The 6,295-nt window shown below is 40.1% G+C and overlaps 1 pseudogene; it reads right to left on the bottom strand.

Moving 5' to 3' along the window:
- Positions 1 to 4,707: 4,707 nt before the first annotated feature.
- Positions 4,708 to 5,973, bottom strand: LOC102491381 (40S ribosomal protein S4-like; annotated as a pseudogene).
- Between the last annotated feature and the right edge of the window lie 322 nt (positions 5,974 to 6,295).

The raw sequence follows: 6,295 nt of genomic DNA, 5'->3' as shown, positions 1-6,295 counted from the left end.
ATGAAAACTGTCAAATCAGAATAAGGTATGCCTGTTGGCGTTGTCTCTGGGATGTTGTGTTCTTTGATTTGTGTCACCAAGGATGAGGCGGTCTGCTGTTCAGAAGTGAATCAGAGAATGCCACCCTGGGTAGGGAAGGGAGAGGTCAAATTGCTTCTGACAGAGGTAATGACATTTTTTCCTTCCTGGTGTCCACCTCAGCTCACCATGACTGCACTTTGGAAGTGACTTCTATAAGCAAAGTGGGGCTGGGTGGGCAGGTTTTTCAAGAAGCTAGAATAAATTCCCTTTTCTTGCCTGGACCCTGCAAGATCTCTTGGGGCCATCTCAAGGGTAGAAGTTTGACTGGGGTCTGTGCTGAGAAAAGGGTCCTTTAAATAGAAAGAAGAGTTAATATGTTTAAAGAGCTTAGGTCAGGGCCTACAGGTGGTGTAGTGTGGTTGAGGCATTGGACTCCCATGTGGCTGACTGCAGTTCAAGTCCTGGACCTGGTGGCTTGAAACTCATGCTGGATTGTGTGTGTGGGTGTCCAAAACCCAGTGAGGAGAAAGGAGGAGAAGGGATTGCGGCATGGCTATCCCTCCTTGGGGGGTGATTTATCACTTTCTGTCTGTCTTTCCAGTAAGTGCATGTCTCTCCAGCGAGCACATGTGCCCTACAGCAAAAAAAAACTCTCAAAATAATAAAATAAAGTAAAATAATAAAATAAAATAAAATAAAGAGCTTAGGTCATTGCCCAACACATCATAAGCTCTATATTATTAGACAATCCAGTTTACTTAAGAGGCACCTCAAAATCTGCATGGAATTGAATGGCATTTGCTGGTCAAAAGGAACCATCCATCCTGAGCTTCTTTAAGTCAGACTCTCTACCAGTCTATTAAGATCAACATAATGTATAAAAAGAACTTTCTTCTTTAAAGCAGGAGGTTCAAAAAGCATTGAGGATTTCAATTAATCTAAAAGTATTCAGATGCTTGGCTACTGTGCACCTAGGCTGCCTATCTAGCTATTCAGTGTGTGAAAAGTGAAGTTTAGAGTAAGAAAGTAGGGTTAAAAAAATAAAATAAAAACTAGAAAAATACTACTAAAAAAAGACTAAAAAAATTTTTTTACACCTGAAAAATGAAAACTGCGCGGCATGCTAGTGCACCACGGGAACAGGCCAGACATGCCTCGGCTTTAAAATGGCTTCTGAAATTAACAAGTGAAAGGAAAGGCCCAAGGTGAGAAGTGGTTGAAAAACTAAAAAAAAAAAAAAAAAATTAAAGAGAGAGCAAGACAGACAGACAGACAGAGAGAGGACAGAGGTCGCCCTACCTTGTCGGAGTATTTCAGGAGTCTAGAAGATGGAGTTTACTTCTAATCTCTTTCTGTGAAGCACAATGGAGGAGACGTTTTGTCACAGAATGATCAGTAATCACTGTAGAGGCACAGGAAACATGGGAAACCAACAAAATATCTCTCCCCTAAGAGAAAAGAACAATCTTTCATCATCCACAGACAGTACAGTAGATCTCATGGAAATGTTTGATAGAGAATTCAGAATATTCATAGTGACAAAACTAAATGAGATGCAAGAGCTGAGAGATAATGAACTCCCGAAGATGCAGGAGAAAAGAGACAATGAGTTCCAGGAGGTGTTGAAGTTCTTCCATGATCTGAAAGAGGAGACACACACCATAAAAAAGAATCAGATAGAGCTATTAGAGATGAAGGCTGCCATTCAGAAAATCAAAACCTCCCTTGAAAGTATTAAAAGATTAGTCCATGCAGAAAATCAAATCTTGGATGTTGAAGGCAAAACCTTTGATCTAGAAAAAACAAACAAACAAACAAAAAACAAAACAAACAACAACAAAAACCTAAGAAAATAATCCCCCAAAATGAGAATACTGTATGAGAAATACTAGAGAGCATTAAGAATCCAAACATCCAGATAATTGGAATCTCAGAAGATGAGGGAAACTAGTAAGGGCACTCATAATTTATTCCACACATGAAATCTTGGAAAAAAACTTCCCAAATCTAAAGAGACATTCAAATATCCAGACCTAAGAAAAACCTAAGAAAATAATCCCCCAAAATGAGAATACTGTATGAGAAATACTAGAGAGCATTAAGAATCCAAACATCCAGATAATTGGAATCTCAGAAGATGAGGGAAACTAGTAAGGGCACTCATAATTTATTCCACACATGAAATCTTGGAAAAAAACTTCCCAAATCTAAAGAGACATTCAAATATCCAGACCTAAGAAATACAAAGGACACCTAATAGAATCAACCCAAGAAGAATTCTCCAAGCCACATCATAGCCAGATGGGCCAAATCTACAGATAAAGACAAGATACTAAAGTTGACAAAAGAGAAACATCAGGTTACTTATAAAGGTTATCCAGTCAGGCTAATCTCAGACCTCTCATTAGAAACAATGCAAGCAAGGAAAGAATGGGAAAATATATTCAAAGTGTTAAGTGAAAAAGTTTCAATCAAGAATACTATACCCAGCAATATTATCTTTCATATGGAAAGAAAGGATAAAAACATTCTCAGATAAACAAGACCTGAAAAATTTGCCAATAGCAGACCCATTCTTCAAGAAGTTCTGAAAGGATGGGGACCAGCAGTTAGCATAATGGCTATGTTGCTGGACTCCCATGTAGTCGACCGTGGTTTGCGTCCCAGACCGATAGCTTAAAACTCACGCCGGGCGCGTGTGCATGCATGCCCAAGATCCCGAGAGGAGAATGGAGGAGAAGGGATTGCGGCATGACCATCCCCCCCGGGTGGTGATTTCTCGCTTTCTGTCTCTATGTCTCTCTCTGTTTGTCTGGCAAGCACACACGCCCTGTAGCGAAAACCTCTCCAAAAAAAAAAAGAAGTTCTGAAAGGAGTGCTCTACCAGGAAAACTAAAGACACATACAGAAATAAGAGAGCAAAAGGCAACCAAGAAAATTATCAATTTAATGCTAGGGACAAGATATATCAATAATAATGTTGAATGCTAATTTTCAGGATTTAAATAGAAAGATTGGACCACAGCAACACCGCATAGTCAACAGAAGAGTTTGAACATAAGACAACTGGCAAAATAAAACTTCATGACTTTTGAGTAAACATTACTGATTTTTTTAAACTATGCTTTATTTTCCCAATTTAAGCATTTTATTTTCTTTTGAGGTGTTGATAGGTTCAGCAATTTGTTAAGATATTTCTCGTTTGTTTCTTTAAATGGAAACATAAACTTCTCTTCCCTCCTGATCCCTCTGGAATTGGAAAATATTTGGGAGTATTTTTATTTTGTGGCAGAAGGATTATTTTCATAAGTTCAATAATGTTTGTTGCATTGAATTAGAAATTGGAAATACTCATTATTGGACAGGGCTTTGACTAGAATGTCATACCTGAAGATTAATCAGAAAACTATGGAACTACGGTGGATCTCGAGTAAGCCAACAAAAGCTCTTAGAAAGATGACCTGGCACCATAAATAGTTCTGCCTGGCAGAAAGGATTAGAGAAGATATATTAAAGAATTTATAACATAAAATAACCTGGACTTTTCTAGCCCAGCATTGTAATCAGTAGAGATTGCAAAAAAGCAACCACACCAGAGGATTATCTTAAGAAAGACTTAGAAGGAAGAAAAAGAGACTGATCTTTGCTAGCAGATGGTGTATCACAGAACTTGGTAGGCAGGGCTGAATCGAGAAGGTTTATGTGTGACTTGTGTGCTGGGCATTTGCTTTTCAACAATTTGAGTAGTAGACATGTAAATATTTTCTCAAAAATATTTAAAACCATACTGTCTCTGTTGTTATAGAGTCACAAACAAAATCATACAAAATAATCAGAAATATTTTGAACATTATCTTTAAAATTCAGTATTTTGGGACCAGCAGTTAGCATAATGGCTATGTCACTGGATTCCCATGTAGTCGACCACGGTTTGCATCCCAGACCCGGTGGCTTAAAACTCACACCGGGCGCGTGTGTGTGCGTGCGTGCCCAAGATCCCGAGAGGAGAACGGAGGAGAAGGGATTGCGGCGTGGCCATCTCCCCTGGGGGGTGATTTCTCGCTTTCTGTCTCTCTGTCTCTCTCTGTCTGTCTGGTGAGCGCACGCGCCCTATAGCAAAAAAACCTCTCCAAAAAAACCCAAAATTCAGTATTTTGAAATTTTGAAAGTTGTTTATTAACTGTCAAAAACTATGGAGTATGAGCAAAACTTTTTTTGATATGTAAAGTAAATGTGGAAAAATGTAAAAATAAATAAATAAATAAAGATCAACATAATGTATGTTGCAACACATTCTTTACTGATCAAAGAGTTAACATTTTTCATTTATTTACATCCTTTAACAAAATAATTGAGTTAAGGCTGCACTCTGGACAGTAAAGAAATTAGGAATCTTGGGAACCAGCAGTTAGTGTAATGGCTATGTCGCTGGACTCCCACGTAGTCGACCGTGGTTCACGTCCCGGACCCGGTGGCTTAAAACTCATGCCGGGCGCGTGTGCGTGCGTGCCCAAGATCCCGGGAGAAGAATGGAGGAGAAGGGATTGCGGCGTGACCATCCCCCCTGGGGGGTGATTTCTCGCTTTCTGTCTCTATGTCTCTCTCTGTCTGTCTGGCGAGCGCACGCGCCCTATAGTGAAAAAAAAAAATCTCTCAAAAAAAAAAAAAAAAAAGAAATTAGGAATCTTATGCTAACTTCTTGGAAATTACACACAATCCTTGACAAGTTGCCAGCTATGCTGTAGATTTGAGTGGTCTCAGCACAAATGCTGCTTGCTACTAGCCATTTGACCTTGGGCGATCCAAGGAATGGAGAATAATAAGAGTACCACTACCTCAGAGGGTTGTGGTGACGACTAAATGGGTTCCTGTTTGCAAATCGCTTACCACAGCACTTGGCACACACTTAGTGCTACTATCTTGTCCCCACTCTAGAGAGGTTGGGCATCTTTGCCATGTATGTACCGGTAGAAAGATCAGGAATCACTAGACTAGATTGTCTCTGGGTCATTTATCTTTTTTATTTTAATGCCATATCATCTTTAAGTGTGAAGACCTCTCCAACATAAAATCTAGAGATCATTTCACCCACTGCTTTGTTTGCCTGCCAGTCTCATGTCTCTCTTCAGCAATGATGAGACAGATACCTTTTCCTCAGAGAAGAGAAAGCTATGGCTTGTTATCTTTGCCAATAACAAAAATGTTGAAGAGTCAAGTGGCAAAGCTGTTGCCATTGGCATCTTTCACATGAACCACATCAAAAGAGCCAGGATGTCTCTCTCTGTTGGTGATCACACCAGTTCTTCCCAAGTTAACACCTCTAGTCACCATACACAAGTTACCAGTATCAAACTTGATGGAATCAGTAATCTTGCCGGTCTCCAATTTGATCTGAATGGTGTCGTTCACCTTGATGAGAGGATCCAGGTAACAGATGGTGTGAGCGTCATGAATCACCAGATAAGGGATTCCTTTTGTGCCCACAAAGATTTTTCTCACTTTGCACAACTTGAATTTGGCCTCCTCAGGTATAATATGGTGGACAGCAAAATGACCTTTGGTGTCACAGCTCAGAAGGAAATTCTTTCTGGTCTTGTCAATGCTGATGACATCCACAAAACCAGCAGGGTAGATTATGTCAGTACGGACTTGGACATCAATCTTAATGAATTGCTGCACGCAGATCTTTTTTACTTCATCTCCTATTAAGGCATATTTAAGTCTGTTTCTTAGGAAAACTGATGAGAGGAAGACATCCCCTCAGCTTGTGAGGACCAGTGGATGGACGAGGAGCAAACACATCGCTCCATTTATCTAGCATCCAATGCTTTGGAGCTACTACCTGCTTCAGCTCCTTCTTAGGGCCGTGAGCCATGGCTACACTAGGAACGGAAAGAGCCATTTATCTTTCCTGTATAGAAACTCTGTTTTTTCCAGGATCAGCAGATGGCATAATGGTTATATTGCTGGACTCCCACATAGGTGACTGTGGTTCTAGTCCTGGACCTGGTGGCATAACTTTCATACTGGTCACATGTGTGCGTCCAAGATCCCAAGGTGAGAATGGAGAAGAAGGGATTGTGGCATGGCCACTTTCCCCCGGGGAAGTGATTTCTCACTTTCTGTCTTTCTGCTTCTCTCTGTCTCTTCAGTGAGCGCATGCACCCTGTAGCAAAAGTCCTTTTTATTTAAAAAAAAAAAAAAAAAAGATCAAATCAAAACTCCATGCTTTCCTTACAGCAAACCAATGCTGTATCTCTAGGCTGTCAAAGAT

This window comes from Tupaia chinensis, unplaced genomic scaffold, assembly GCF_000334495.1.
Source record: "Tupaia chinensis unplaced genomic scaffold, TupChi_1.0 Scaffold000646_1, whole genome shotgun sequence".
Lineage (NCBI taxonomy): Eukaryota > Metazoa > Chordata > Mammalia > Scandentia > Tupaiidae > Tupaia > Tupaia belangeri.
The sequence above is the reverse complement of the archived record's forward strand: the minus strand, read 5'-3'. Positions and strand labels throughout refer to the sequence as shown.